The sequence below is a fragment of the Sceloporus occidentalis genome, unplaced genomic scaffold, assembly GCF_023333645.1.
Source record: "Sceloporus occidentalis isolate IW3139 unplaced genomic scaffold, rSceOcc1.0.p SCAF_52, whole genome shotgun sequence".
Taxonomy (NCBI): Eukaryota; Metazoa; Chordata; class Lepidosauria; order Squamata; family Phrynosomatidae; genus Sceloporus; species Sceloporus occidentalis.
Window position 1 is genome coordinate 3,015,629 of NW_028317032.1, and position 14,259 is coordinate 3,029,887.

Here is a 14,259-nt window from a genome sequence, read left to right on the forward strand (position 1 = left end):
TAAGAAATCCCTAAAATACTACATTTTTAAAGTACTTTATAGTTTCCATATTGGCTAAACTTTTTGTTGGGGTTCAAGTATTTTTCCTTTTCTTGGTATACTATGCTCAAGCCTGTTAAGTAATCATATACAAAGAAAGATTTCACAGTTTTGGTTTTTTCCTGATTTTTTTTTTCACATTTGTAACATGTAGTATGTATATTATGAGTAACTTTATGGTATGTTTGTCTGTATAAAATAAAAAAAATAGATATATTCCATTGTAAAGACCAAAACTAAGGTTTTGAGTACAAACTATATATGGTTAAAAAACTGAAACAATATTTTTGCTAGAATTAAAATTAAACAAATAACTTAAATATTTTAATATCAACATAACCTTGGTTTTAAATATATACCCAATTACTAGACAGGCAGATGGGTGATAAAAACAAAAAACAAACTTTAAACAAACATGAGCATTTCCACTGCAAATATTGGCATGCGATTATTAGGGTGACAGCATTTATTTTCATTTAGTTGCTTGCATTAGTTCAATAATGTGGTAAAGATGAATGTGAAGCATGCAACGTGTATATCAGATCTATCACAATATGTATCTTAGGCAATCTGGCAACCATATATTAAATATTTTTTTTCCCCGTTAAATCAGATTAAGTAGTATGATTGCGGGACTAGAAAAGCAGTAGCAAACCTGATGGCCCTCAGCTAAAATTATACTTTATGTAATTTCTACATCTTTGTTAGAAAAACATACAGCATTTAGCAACGGTATTTTAGAGGCAGGAGAGACCACAGATGTCAAAGTGCTTGATCATCACATATGAATTAAGCTCCAACTCACCCAGGTAACACCTAATTATACTAACTGACAATTAACCCCATTAGAGCCTCAACAATGAATCATTGGGGAAAATATATAATATTGGTAAAACCATACCTTGTCTTTAATTGCAGATTTAAGAGTTTATCAGTCATACCTGCTATAGAGCCCCTGGTGATATAGTCTAATGTAGGTACCGGTACAGCTGTATAGGCGCTCGGATATTATCTCATGCTCTGGTGCTCAGCAACATCAGGTAGGTCATATACAGTAAAGGATGAACCCCTAGTGGGGAAGTTGGTACTAGAGGCAATATAAGCAAGAGGAAAAAAAAATGTCACCTGATTTCCGACCAAAGACATGTCACCACATACTCCATGGGCCAAAGTACATATGGATATATAGTTTCAAATGTGGGCAACAAAATTGTACTCAACAGTTATAACTCATTGTCGCTTATTCGCCCATGCACTGCCTGCTGGTCTCTATAGTTTCCTGAGCTAAACTGATCAATAAAGGGATTGGAAGACCTAAATTATGAAGACAGACTAAGAAAAGTTGCATGTTATTGCTTTTTTGGAGTCACAAATGAATTTATTTCCCCCCCTAAGTGGCAAAAGCAAGATGGATTGGTAGGGTTGAACTTGATAGACGTAGGTCTTTTTCCAAACTAAATTACTATGTTACTATGTAATACCATCCAAACTAGAAATTACTTCCCTACAAGGAGATCTATTCAAATTGGAGCACAAGTAGCAGGTTAGTTTTAATGTTTTAATGTTGACAAATGCAAAGTTATGCATTTTGGGGGGAAAAAAAATCTGTAAGTTATATCTTCAATGGAATTGTGTTAAGGAAATCATCAAATGAAAATGGTTTTGTAATAGCTGTAAACAATAAACATAGCAAGAGTGTTCAATTTCCAGAAGTAAACTTTTGGCATGTATCAAAAGAAGTATTGGCTGACTGGAGGGAAATACAATTTTGTCTCTGTATAAGTTAACGGTGAAACCCTCCTTGAATATGAAGTGCAAGTTTGGGCACCTGTTCTTAGATTTGATAGATGCCTTTAAGTTTAGGCTAGATGATTTTTAAGGAAAGAAAAATATAGAGCTATAACTGGATTAGACAGGCTTAGTTATAGCTTGTTGATCCAGTAAGAAATCTTCTGGACCAACAGAAATATTGAACTTGAATAAAACACTATGTTAGTAGGCATTACTATGAATCATGATGTGCAATAAATGCACATATATGCAGACAGGGACATGTTTGACAGCTTATTCTGAATGTATTAATAGTAATGTACTGTATATAAATACACTGGGAACAATCTGCTCACATCTTTACATATTACAAGGCAATACATAATGTAAAGAGAAGTCTGCTTGCAAGCATCGAGTACCTAATGTGGTCCTGATCTTCTAAGAGTGCAGAACTTTAGCTTAACGGTTCTAAGCTTGTGAGCCAGGTATGTCACTGCATAATTTATTAAATCTCAGATGCACCAAGGAAACCACAAAATGTCCCCAATATCTATTAATTAATCTGGCTGATCCAGACACGGCCGACTTTGGTTAGCATGCAAAATGTATCGTGCATGATTAAAACTGAACCAGGAACTAGTCACTGTGTAATACATACGCTTTAATATTTTAATGAATGCTGATTTCTATTTGCTTATTCATTCATATTTTGTGTTTTGTTAACATAATAGATTGGAAGAATTTCCTTAAATATCGTAATGGTAACATTTTGTATCATTTTTCATCTGATGGCACAGGCACTTGTCTTTCTATTATTATCAATGGAATTTTACCAACAATATATGAAACATGGAAAAGATGCTAGCAAGGTAAGCCATGCCAAATGATAATTTCCTGTTGACAGATGGTACAATGTGAGATGGTTTCAGTTCCCACTACATTGTCATTATTGAATCATAATTAGCTTTTCTGCGCAGTTGGGAGATGAAAGTTGCTGGCGTACTCAGTTCTATGGAGTTGGGAAGGAAAAGAGGATCATTTCCACAGACTATAATTAACCTTACTGATTTAGACAAACGACACAGACTTCCATTTCCTAAACAGAAAAGCAATACCACTGCTAGGACTCATCAACAAAAGCTAGTGTAGAATCATTTGGCAATAACACAAGATTTTGTTTTGTCTTCCACCAAGGTCAAAAGGCATATTAAAGTAATTGTCAAATAATTTAATGTGCATTTATGTTGGTTGAAGTTGTCTGGTTGAAATAAATAAAATAAAGGGTATAATTCATTATGTACATAAATGTTATCTGCTGAAATTCTATAAAATAAGGACGGAGGGCGAAGTAAAGGGGCATTTTCATTAAATGAAGCTGATTTTGTTAGCCCATACAAAAGAAATGTTTTTACTTTATCAAGGCCAGATAGGAAGACTGGCAAATCAAAGAAACTTACAAGCCAGGCTGCACTGGTCCTGCCTAGTAAAACTTGTACACAAATACATTGTAACATTTATACATTTTGCGACAAGTCCTACGGATACTCCTTTGCTTATGGAATCAGTGTCAAAACTTTCACAAACTATCCAGTCGATGATGTCACATGCAATGACTCTACTTACTTCCTGGAACTTCATGTCTGTCACAATGTAAATATCATGACATGTGGGACGCCAACAGCCCTGAAAACTCCTGGAGGAACAGTGCTTTCTGAGTTTTTCTGAGGCACAAAGTAGTGTTTTCTGCCATTTTTCAAGTCAAGAAAATCAACAGTATTCTTCACAGGATCATAGGTATAGATGAGACAGGCAGCTAAGGCGAAAAAACTAGTAGTGGTCATGGTAGTGCGGTGAGTCATGAAGATTCCAAAAAGGAAGGCAACGGTCAAGAAAGAACAGGATTTCTTTCATCTGATACAGGAGAACCATACCCAGACAAAGACGGGGTACAGAAGCTTTCTTTGTAAAGTCTTTATATATGTAAGCAAACAAAGAGTTTAATTGTGTATATGAACATAAATGCTGTATGTTGTGAAATTTGCGGACCTGCTCTAGTGATGAAAACGTATTACCACTCATCGTGGTTTTTGTTCTGCAACCAAAGGAGCATGTATTTGGACCAACCAGTTACAATCAAATTCAGGTTACTGTTTACCTGGCACTGATTACATTTACTGTACATCAAATATACTGAGCATGTTGAAGAGTAAGCGGAAAATCCACAGCTGCAAAATTCCCTTTCATGTAAAAATTATTTGTATTTCAGTTCTATTACCTGCATACATAGAATTATTATTATCCTTGTATTTGGTATTTCTCACAAATTATATAATTCCATGTTTATCTGGTTAATAAATAACTAAGCGATTACTTTTATGACCATTAAAAAAAACAATTGGGGATTAAGAGATTATACTGTCAACAGTAGGAGAAAGGCAACTGGAATTTTCTCTTAATATTTATATTGTAATTCTGTTTAAGTGATATCAGTTTCAAGATTATTATTAAAGAATAGATATCGCATTTGAGATAAAACTAGAATTGCAAATATTTATTTACTTTTTTGTAGCTATTCTGATCTCTGTTGTCGTACCTACCTCGTTTCTGTCTCTAACATTGGCCAAGCTTTGGCATATTACAAGAAAATTTCCTGTCTTGTCCCATAACTCTCTGAGAATATTGCACTGGAATCCTACCGTCCCAATGAATGCCTGGCACTTATCAATGATAAAAGGCAGACCTGATTTTCCTCAAAAAGAAGTAAACCTGGTTTATTAACTGTAAACTGGTGGGGCTTTTTGGCTTGTATCTGATCATACTTCCGCATATGACAGAGTCGTGAGTGGCCAAGGCTCATTGATGCAAGTGGGGGCAAAGGCTGGCGCACACGGTCAAATCCAACAGACAAGCTACTGTAGCTCAATTTGCTGAAAAAGTCATGGTCGCCAGTCCGACTTCCACCTTTTGAAGCAATGTAGCAATCTTAATGCTTTTGGCAAGACTATTAAGATCTCACCTACATTTCAATTCTTTTCTGCTTTAGCTATAAACTGAGCACCAGTAATAAAACTCCAGCCAAATTTCTAATAAAACAAGGAAGCACCGGAGATATATTTAGAGGTTCAAAGCAGTTTAAGGTAGTGACAGGGCCAGTCTATGAATTTGGTAATTGCGCCTGTAAATCAATGCAAGTATATCAAACTATACCATTTTAATTACTATTAATTCTATTCCTTGGAACACGCCACATGATATAAATAAACTTAAGTACAATGAGTCTGCAATTTAGCCTTCATTGCTACCTTTCCAAGTTGAATAATTTCTAATACAAGCACGTATGTTTACCGATCAAGGCTAAGCTAATTTTACCTGGGCTTACTGCCATGTCATGTTGACTCTATGTGACAGATAATATCTTGGATAAAAATGCTCTCTGCTTTGATGCCAAGGAAATTGTTTCCTTAGCAACAAGATAAAAGTGTTGCTCCTCACAAAAAAATCATCGCTGCCTTTGTGTTGGGTTCTACCTGTTCCCATGACTCTTGTCCCAGTCATTTATAGCATTGTGTTTCCAATAATAGTATAGTCAGTAATAAATATTTTAATATTATTTATATATATAATATATATATATATATTTGTTTTATATGGCGCCATCAAATTGCGTAGCGCTGTACAATGGGTAGACAGGACATAACAAGTAACATGTAACATAACAAATTGACTAACAGAGACAACAGGTGAGGAGGGCCCTGCTCAAACGAGCTTACAGTCTAGAGGGAGTTGTATTACACAATAGGTAAAAGTGCCGTTGTTAGGAATAGACCAGCCACACTAGTAAAAGTATTGCAAGAGAGGGACTAGGAAAGGTGAGCTAAAGGAATATGGGAGTATGCGAGGCCGGACCAAAGGCAGGGGGAGAGACGGATAGACTGGGGGAGGGCATTCCAGAGGATAGGGGCAGCCCTTGAGAAATCTTGTAAGCATGCATGAGAGCTAGAAATCAGAGGAGAAGATAGAAGGAGCTCATTGGATGAGCGGAGAGACCGGTTAGGAGTGTATTTAGAGATGAGTGAGGAGATGTAGGGAGGGGAAGCGTTGTGAAGGGCTTTGAAAGGAAGAGTGAGAAGACTAAAACTAAGTTAACCCTTAACTTGACTAACCATTTTTTAGTGAATATACCCAATAAACTCCTAGGGTTATTTCTGGTTTCCATCCAACTAAAAGGGATAGTATACTACCCCAAACAGTGGTGTAACAACCCCTTGTTCACGTCTCCTCATGCCGATTCAAAATACCGTATTTGCTCGATTATAAGACGACCCCCCAAAATCTGAATATTAACTTAGGAAAAAAAAAACAAAAAACCCTGAATATAAGACGACCCTAAAGGAAAAAAGTTTTACCAGTAAATGTTAATTCATGTAAACTATTTTTTTAAATAAAAGCTATGATTGAGAAAAATATTTTTTTTGTTTTTATTTCCTTGTATTTTCCAACCTGTCCCCCAGTTACGCACATCTGCCCCCAGGCTTGCCACACCAATATGGCACTGTGGCCCATGATATGCCTTTTAACCCTCTATATGCCACTGTGCCCCATGGTATGCCTTTTGACCCCCTATGTGCCACTCTGCCTCCAGAAATGCCTTATACCCCTATATCCCATTCTGGCATTTAGGGGGTTAAAATGCATATTATGGGGCAGAGTGGCATATAGGGAGGTATAAGGCATTTCAGGAGGCAGAGTGCTCTATTAAATGCCCCCTTAATGCCACTCTGCCTCCTGAAATGCCTTATACCTCCCTATATGCCACTCTGCCCCATAATATGCCTTTTAACCCCCTAAGTGCCAGAGTGGCATATAGGGGTATAAGGCATTCCAGAAATGCCCTATGCCCCCATTTAACACACACACACACACTTACCGGTGCTTCCAATTTCCTGCAGTATTGCCGAGGCAGCGGGTTGACGTCTCCTTCCGCTGCAGCCGGAAGGAGGTGGAGTTGGCAGCGGGAGTTTGTCTGCGTCCGTCGCGGATACCTTCCCCGGCGATCAGAGATCAGAGTTCCCCACACCGGTGCGGGGAACTCTGATCTCTGACAGTCGGGGAAGGTATCCGCGACAGACGCAGACAACCCCCGCTGCTAGCCACACCTCCTTCCGGCTGCAGCGGACGTTGTCTACGCGGATCACGTAGACGTCAACCCGCTGCCCTGGCAATACAGCAGGAAGCACCGGTAAGTGTGTGTGTGTGTGGGGGGGGGTCCAGGTCCCCTGCAGCAGTGCGGGGGATCTGGCTCTTAGTCTCATAATCAGACCTCTATTTGAGGTCTGATTAGAAGACGACCCCGATTAGAAGACGAGGGGTATTTTTCAGAGCTCTGAAAAAACCTTGTCTTATAATCGAGCAAATACGGTAGTTTAGAAAGGGCCCTTCCGACTGGGACCGCACCGCTCCAGGCCAGAAGGGATGCGGGTATGTATATGTGTTTGTATTTATGTATGTATGGGAGTATGGATGTTTAAGTGTGTGTGAGCATGGATGTGTACATGTGTGTGTGTGTGTGTGTGAGCATGGATGTGTACGTGGTGTGTGCATGTGAGCATGGATGTTTACGTGTGTGTGCATGTGAGCATGGATGTGTAAGTGGGGTGAGATGGAGTGTGTGTTAGAATGAATGATGATACAAAGCTCTGCAACATGGTAGACATTCCTGGTGAAACAAGCAATTGAGGTAAATTAGAAAAATGGTTGAGACTGTGGTAGGTGCAGTTAATAAATGTAATATAATGTGCTTGGTACATAAAAATCAACCCAAGTTGCATCCAAAGGACTTGCCCCTGCACCTTGATTGCACATATAAGAACTTGCCATCTTTCTTTCTCCTCATCATTATCTCTCCATTATATGTTTCTCTTTAGCATGGCATTCAGCAACACTGAAAATCCACCCACAACTCACTGAGACTGCTGTGGAGAGCTACTGTAAGAGATTTTGCCTCTCGCAGCATGCATTAATAGACAAGTTCTCAAGAGGGTATCTCCAGACCAGCCTGAGAACTCTGTGCTCCCACTTCAGGTGGAATACAGGTACTGCATTCACAATTTGATCAGTAAAATACATTGTAAAATTTTAAAAAAGGGGGAAAAAAGTAAAAAAAGAAATTGGTAACATATAAAAATGTCACCATCAGGGGAACCATCCAGTTCAAAACGATTTGATGAGGTGAATCAAATTGGCCGAATTAAAAGATGTCACAAAATAGGACATGAGCACAGATTGAATTGAAAAGGGCAACAAATTACTCTTTTGGCAATTAAATCCCAAAAATAAATCAAAACAAAAAAAATGTATTCATACATTAAAACGTATCTTTTATTTAAATTAACCTCTAAGAATGTGGATAACTGATTCCTATTTTACAACAGCGAAATTTAAAGGCCACACATCCTGATGACTCTCAATGGATGAGTTTCCTTAGCCACCTCTTCTTTTTAACCCTTCAAGGTCAATATATTTGTCTGAACATCCATACTTCTTTTAATTTCTTTTTAATTGTTCAGGATGGTAACTTGAGGATTCCAAAATACTGTTAGTGGCCGTTTCCTTACAAAACAATGTTGTTGTCACTCTGCCTTCTGTATCCTTTAGAACTAATTTGATCACTTGATTTGACTTGACTTATTGTAACCCCATTGTATTCTCTGTTAAGATCCTTAATGTCTTAAAACATTTCTTTGGAGCCATCCCAAATCAACAGAATATCATCTATATATGATCCAGATAGTTATGTATTTAGTATAATTCATCTTTTCCAATACAAATACACTGTTGGCTTCCCATCACTCTAAATATAGATTGGCATAGTTAGCGGCACAGCAACTGCCCTGAGCTGTGCCTCTTAATTAAAAGTAAAGTATCCCATTAAATAGAAAATAAATATGATTTAATATAACTCTTACCATTTTTCACGAACGTGGGCCATTAACCTCGCAAACAAACATATGCATTGGGGGTATCACTATACTCAGGAGATGCTGCTGAACACATATTGGGGTGTTGTTTGACAGTTCATACCTGAAGTACAATGTGTGTGTTAAAAAAAACACACAAAAAAATATCACCAGAACTTTTGACAAAGGCTGGTGGTAAAATTAGTGCATGGAAAAAGTTAAAATACTAGCAATTGAAATGCCCTGGGGCATCTAGTTTTCAAACATATATGGTTTGATTGGGGGTAACTTGAACTGGTCAGCTTCAGAGATGTCTCAAATAGCACATGGGAGCAGTATGGCCATATTTTAAAAAAATGGTTTTGAAATAGCAATATACTACTTGTACTTATTGCCCTATAACGTGCAAAAAACATAAAAACATTGGGTATTTCATTGGGTAAGTCAGGACAAATATTAGAATCTATTTAGCTTTTGTAGATACGTAAAATATTTCTCAAGTAAATGTAAGTCTTTTTTTCTCAATTTTTTGATATCTTTTCATATATCATATATGATACAATCAAGTAATAAATAAATGGTATCTAAAGAAAGTCCTTATCCAGAAAAAAAACAATATTTAACTTGAGTACAGTAAATCAGAGAGAAGAAAATTACAGCTGAACATGAGCACAGCAGAAATGTAAAACAGCCATTGTCACGAAGAGTACAAAAATAAATTCAGCCATTGTCACTTAAGGGGATAACTAAAGACCTTTGCATGCTGAGATCAGGTAACATTTTTACATTAATGTCCTTCTACTTTTAAACTTAGACACAAAGGAACTGGGTTATCAACCTGTGTCAAGATTATGCATATTACTGTGACAATACATAAATTAAACTAAAATAAATGTATTTGTCAAACTTCTCTAACATTGAAAACTGTTTAGAATATTGTGATGTGATCTGTTGTAATTGTGGTTTGCGAATGCCGCAGTAAACAAGCTGCACTTGATCATTTTGATGTAAAATGTTTTATGAGCTCTGAGCAGATTATTATGGGAACACTGGTACTCTAATAGAGCTCACGACTGCCGAGTCAGCAGCACCTCTTACACCCTGACAGTAAAACAATTTGCATCTGCCCTCAATCTTCACACTATCAGTCACAGTTGTGCCTGGCGTGACATTTCAGAGCGTGTCACCCTTTCTCATTTCGCGAGGCTTAAAATGTAAATGATCTGTCAGCGGTGCTGGGGAATGCAGAATCCCGCGCTTCAAGGAGGGCTTCTGGATATATCACTTTGACATTTAAAAATGAGTTAAAATAATAAATGGGAAAACAGAGCAGTTTACATTTACATATTTACTGTGCCTGTTACAATACTAAATGCTAAATGTGGGTATTTTAATTATTTAGGCCAGTTATTTGAATATATGGTTTGTTACTTGAATTACAAAAACTGATTGATTGGTATAGTATCATGTGCTGAATATAATAACTGCTTTGTTTGCCCACTATGTAGGAGGTGAGAGTAGGTTCTCACCCTATTGAGAGTGTGCCTTGACGTGGCGGGTGAGCTTAATTATGCTTTGGCCAATTCATATAACCAAAACCTCTCATTTATATTATGTTTATATATTTGTTGCCAACTTAATTAGGGTGAGAAGAGCAGACAGTTTTTGTTTTTTTGTATACACTGTATTTGCAGCACGCAAACACCTGTTTGGTAGGCTTTATTTTACACTTCATATTATTTGAGCCTGGGACTAGCTTAGCGCACCAACATTTTTCTTTTCTCTGCTTGAATATAATACTTACTCTTGTATTATAAGTATGTGTAATTTGGACCCAATTTTCCAGGACCCAATTCCTATAATAGCGACTTGACCCTTGTCCTGAGCGACCCAGCATGCAAGAGGGTATGGCTAAAATATACCCCCAACATTTCAGGTGCCCAAGAAGGACACTATTGTTCAGGGGGGCATGTTTATTGGACGACCCATTTACCTTACAACCATGCGATTTATTGGAAAAGAATGCTAGGATATGATTTAATGTGTTGGGAAGAATGCTAAAATGTAACTCCATCCCCCTTCCTTCCTATTTTATCATGCTTCACCCACTTTATAACTGCGTCCCCTTCAAATGTCTCTATCTAATGTCGAGGCATTACAGCAACACCATTTGGGTTCAGAAAGCGAACATAGATCACTTTTGGCACCTGTTTAAAGCCATGATGGTCCTGGCATGTCAGTTGTCACTAACTGGATGTTTGTGCCCAGACCATCCATTGTCATCAAGTGGTTAAAAAAATGGTTAAATGTACTTAAAGCTACTTAGGAAAACATTGATAAGAAAAGTGGCTTTATCAGCCAAAGAGAAAATGGAGTCTTTAATTGGCCTTTTATTGGGTCAACAAAGAAGAAGATGTAAGGTTACATAAGCTTTTCATGACCTCAGAGGTCTCTTCTTCCATTTGAATGAAAACATTATAGGTTAAGTTGTATGATTGCTGAATAGGCTTAAATAATGCTGTACAAACATTTCTCCAGGGAATGTAGGAAAAATCAATTTTATTTTGAAAGGTAAATGTAGTTTGCCTTACATAATAATTCCATGCAAATTAAAATGTTCCAAGCATGGAAAGAAGGTTTAATGTAAAAGACAAAGAAAGCTGGCTTCACTACAAAGCTTCATTTAATTAATAAAAACAAGAACTTTGAGTAAAAACTAAGTATGTATATAAGTGTTTCTACCTCTTCAGTAGAGTTTAAAAAAAAATAAAAAAATGATTTAACAAACACAAAAATAAATAAAGAACCCTTATGATGTCACAATGACGTCTTCATGAGCACTTCTAGTTATAACCCCAATCCCAGGTGTCTTCAAGATCACATTGCACTGCTCTCTAAAATGGGCAGTGCGAAAAATGTTTAAAAAACGAACAACAGTAAAATAATGTTGGATGTAAAAGGTGTTAGCGCCAAGGATAGGTTAAAATTTTCTTATAGTTTTGGTTACAAGATTGTAATTTATTTCAAATATAGATAATGCAATAAATAATGTATTATTGTATTTCCTTACGATAACGATTGTAAGCTTGCGAGACGGGCTTACTCTCCACCTAATGTATCGGTTTGTCAGTTCTAGTCTTGTCAGACCCCTTGAATATATGTATTGTATTAAGCGCTGCGTAAATTGTTGGTGCTATATAAATAAAAGATAATAATAATGATAATACATATAAAATCCAGTTCTTTTGTTATATTTAGTGTTTTGATATTTATTATATTATATAAATTTGTAATAAATTACGATCTTATAACCAAAACTACAAGAACATTTCTACCTATCCTTGGCGTTAACATATATTACATCCACGATTCTGCTATTCTCTTAGAGGAATCTGGGAACTCCTCCAATCTCATCAGCCCATACAAAAGTTTTTTGTTTCTTTTTTTCTTACCCTAGTCTCTATGGTTTGCAACGATGAGTTGCATTTTTTGTGCTGTGGCAAATAGCTCTCCAGCCACCATATGCATTTTAACATGTGAACCCTTTAAATTGCATGTTGTCCCCCTTGCAAGTGCATGTTGGGATTATGCAGAATCCCCCATATATTTTTGCTTCTTTCAGCAGCCCCCAACTATATACCATCCAGGAGAATTGATCAGCAGAACACATCTCCATGTATGTGATATACTTACCTCCATGTTTCGCTCAGCGGTTGGATCCCATGTTAAGAAAATCATTATGTTGTTAACAAGTCTGCAATTAAGGACTATTCCTAACTTCCTTATCTAAAAGTTACTTCCAAAGAATATAATACAGACAAAAAAACCCCATCATGTATATTCAGGCTTCTATGCTTAACATGTTCAATCACCTTTAATATTCTTATTCAGAACAAGGGAAGTATTCTAGCTTTATTACTTTTCCTCTGTAGAATAAATAATTTCTCTTCTTAGGAAATAAAAATGATAATAATAAAATAAAAAATGTTAAAGATTTGTAATCTAAAGGCAGTATTCTGGATTTAGAATAATGAATCCCGTGTTAAACAAATGTCTTTTAATGCTGTGTTGTCTCCCACTTAATCATTTATACATTCTTAAATCTGCCAGTCACCTATATCTGTGATCCTGCTGATATTTTGCCCGCAAGTCCTGTGGATTCTGTTCCAATTAAGTTCCCAGGTCATCAAATCAAATTAACATTTAATTTGTATTCCTTCAGAACTAGTACCGCTGAACGGTTGTACAACGTTACATTAAATGGTCATTAAGAGTGAAGGGATTGACTCATTGCCATATACCTTGACGGTACCTTTCTCATGTCTTTTAATTTCCTGTGACCAATGAATAAATCAATATTTTCGTTAGTTTACTAAAGTAAACAGTGTTGAGTTCAGTCCAAAAGTATTTTCATACTAACTTTAACCTACAACCGTACCAATGCTTGCATTTAAATAACCTTAACACATATGCATGTAGTATAATATCTAGTGATATATCAAATATAATAATTATTTTGGATAGAAATGTACATGTTAGAATTATAAAAGTAATTTTTAAAGGTTTGATGTGAGTAAGCCTTGCTTTGTCTGTGTTCAGTAAGTGGGGAAGAATAGCCCTGCCATTAGTAACTAGGACTTCCTGCTTTAGGTTTTAGACTTGTGCACTGTGATTCATACGAGTTGCAAGTTTAAAGAAATTAGCATATTTTGGTAGTTCGTACAAATCTCCGAAAGCAAAATGTTGGTTTACATTTCATTGGTTCTTTAACTATCACTCATTCATGCTCTCTTACACTCTCATTCACTCGCTTTCTTCCATGTCCTTGTCTCCTTGCAGCGCAGCTCCGCTTTTCTTTTGCATCTTCTTACTTTGTCCGCTTCTCCTTGTATCTTCTTTCTTTGTCCACTTTTCCATGGACGTGGCCTTCAAGTGAACTTGGTGGAACGGGGGAGAGGCTTTTCCTGTGGCTCCGCACAGAGTGACCAGAATAGTGCAGACAGATTCTCAGGAAAAGAGAGGTGCAGAAACACTTCTTGTTCTTGGATAATCTGTCTTAATTATTCTAGCCTCCTTAAAATAGCAGATCTTCTTAGCAGATCCGCTCCACCGTTCTGTCAATTGGGTTCTCTGGAGAGGGTGTGCCCGGAGACTCTGCCCTTTTGCGTTAGTTCACTGGAAGGCCAGGTCCGCAGAGAAGCGGACGAAGAAAGAAGACTGAAGAAATAAAACAGAAGAATAAGAAGATGCCAAATGTAAAATCCCCTCTGAATTTTGTCCAAACTAAAAAGGCATGAAACAAAATTTGTTTTCCCATTTCCACAAGGGGACTCGGTTAATGCTGTGGTAACCTTGTCCACATGTACTGCTTCCCTTTCCAAGGGAAGGCCAGTAGCCACTGATGATTTCAGATGGGCAGACGCCGAGAAAAATGCATCCATTACATACAGTGGCGTCGCTACAGGGGGGCAAGGGGGGGCAATTGCCCCCCCTA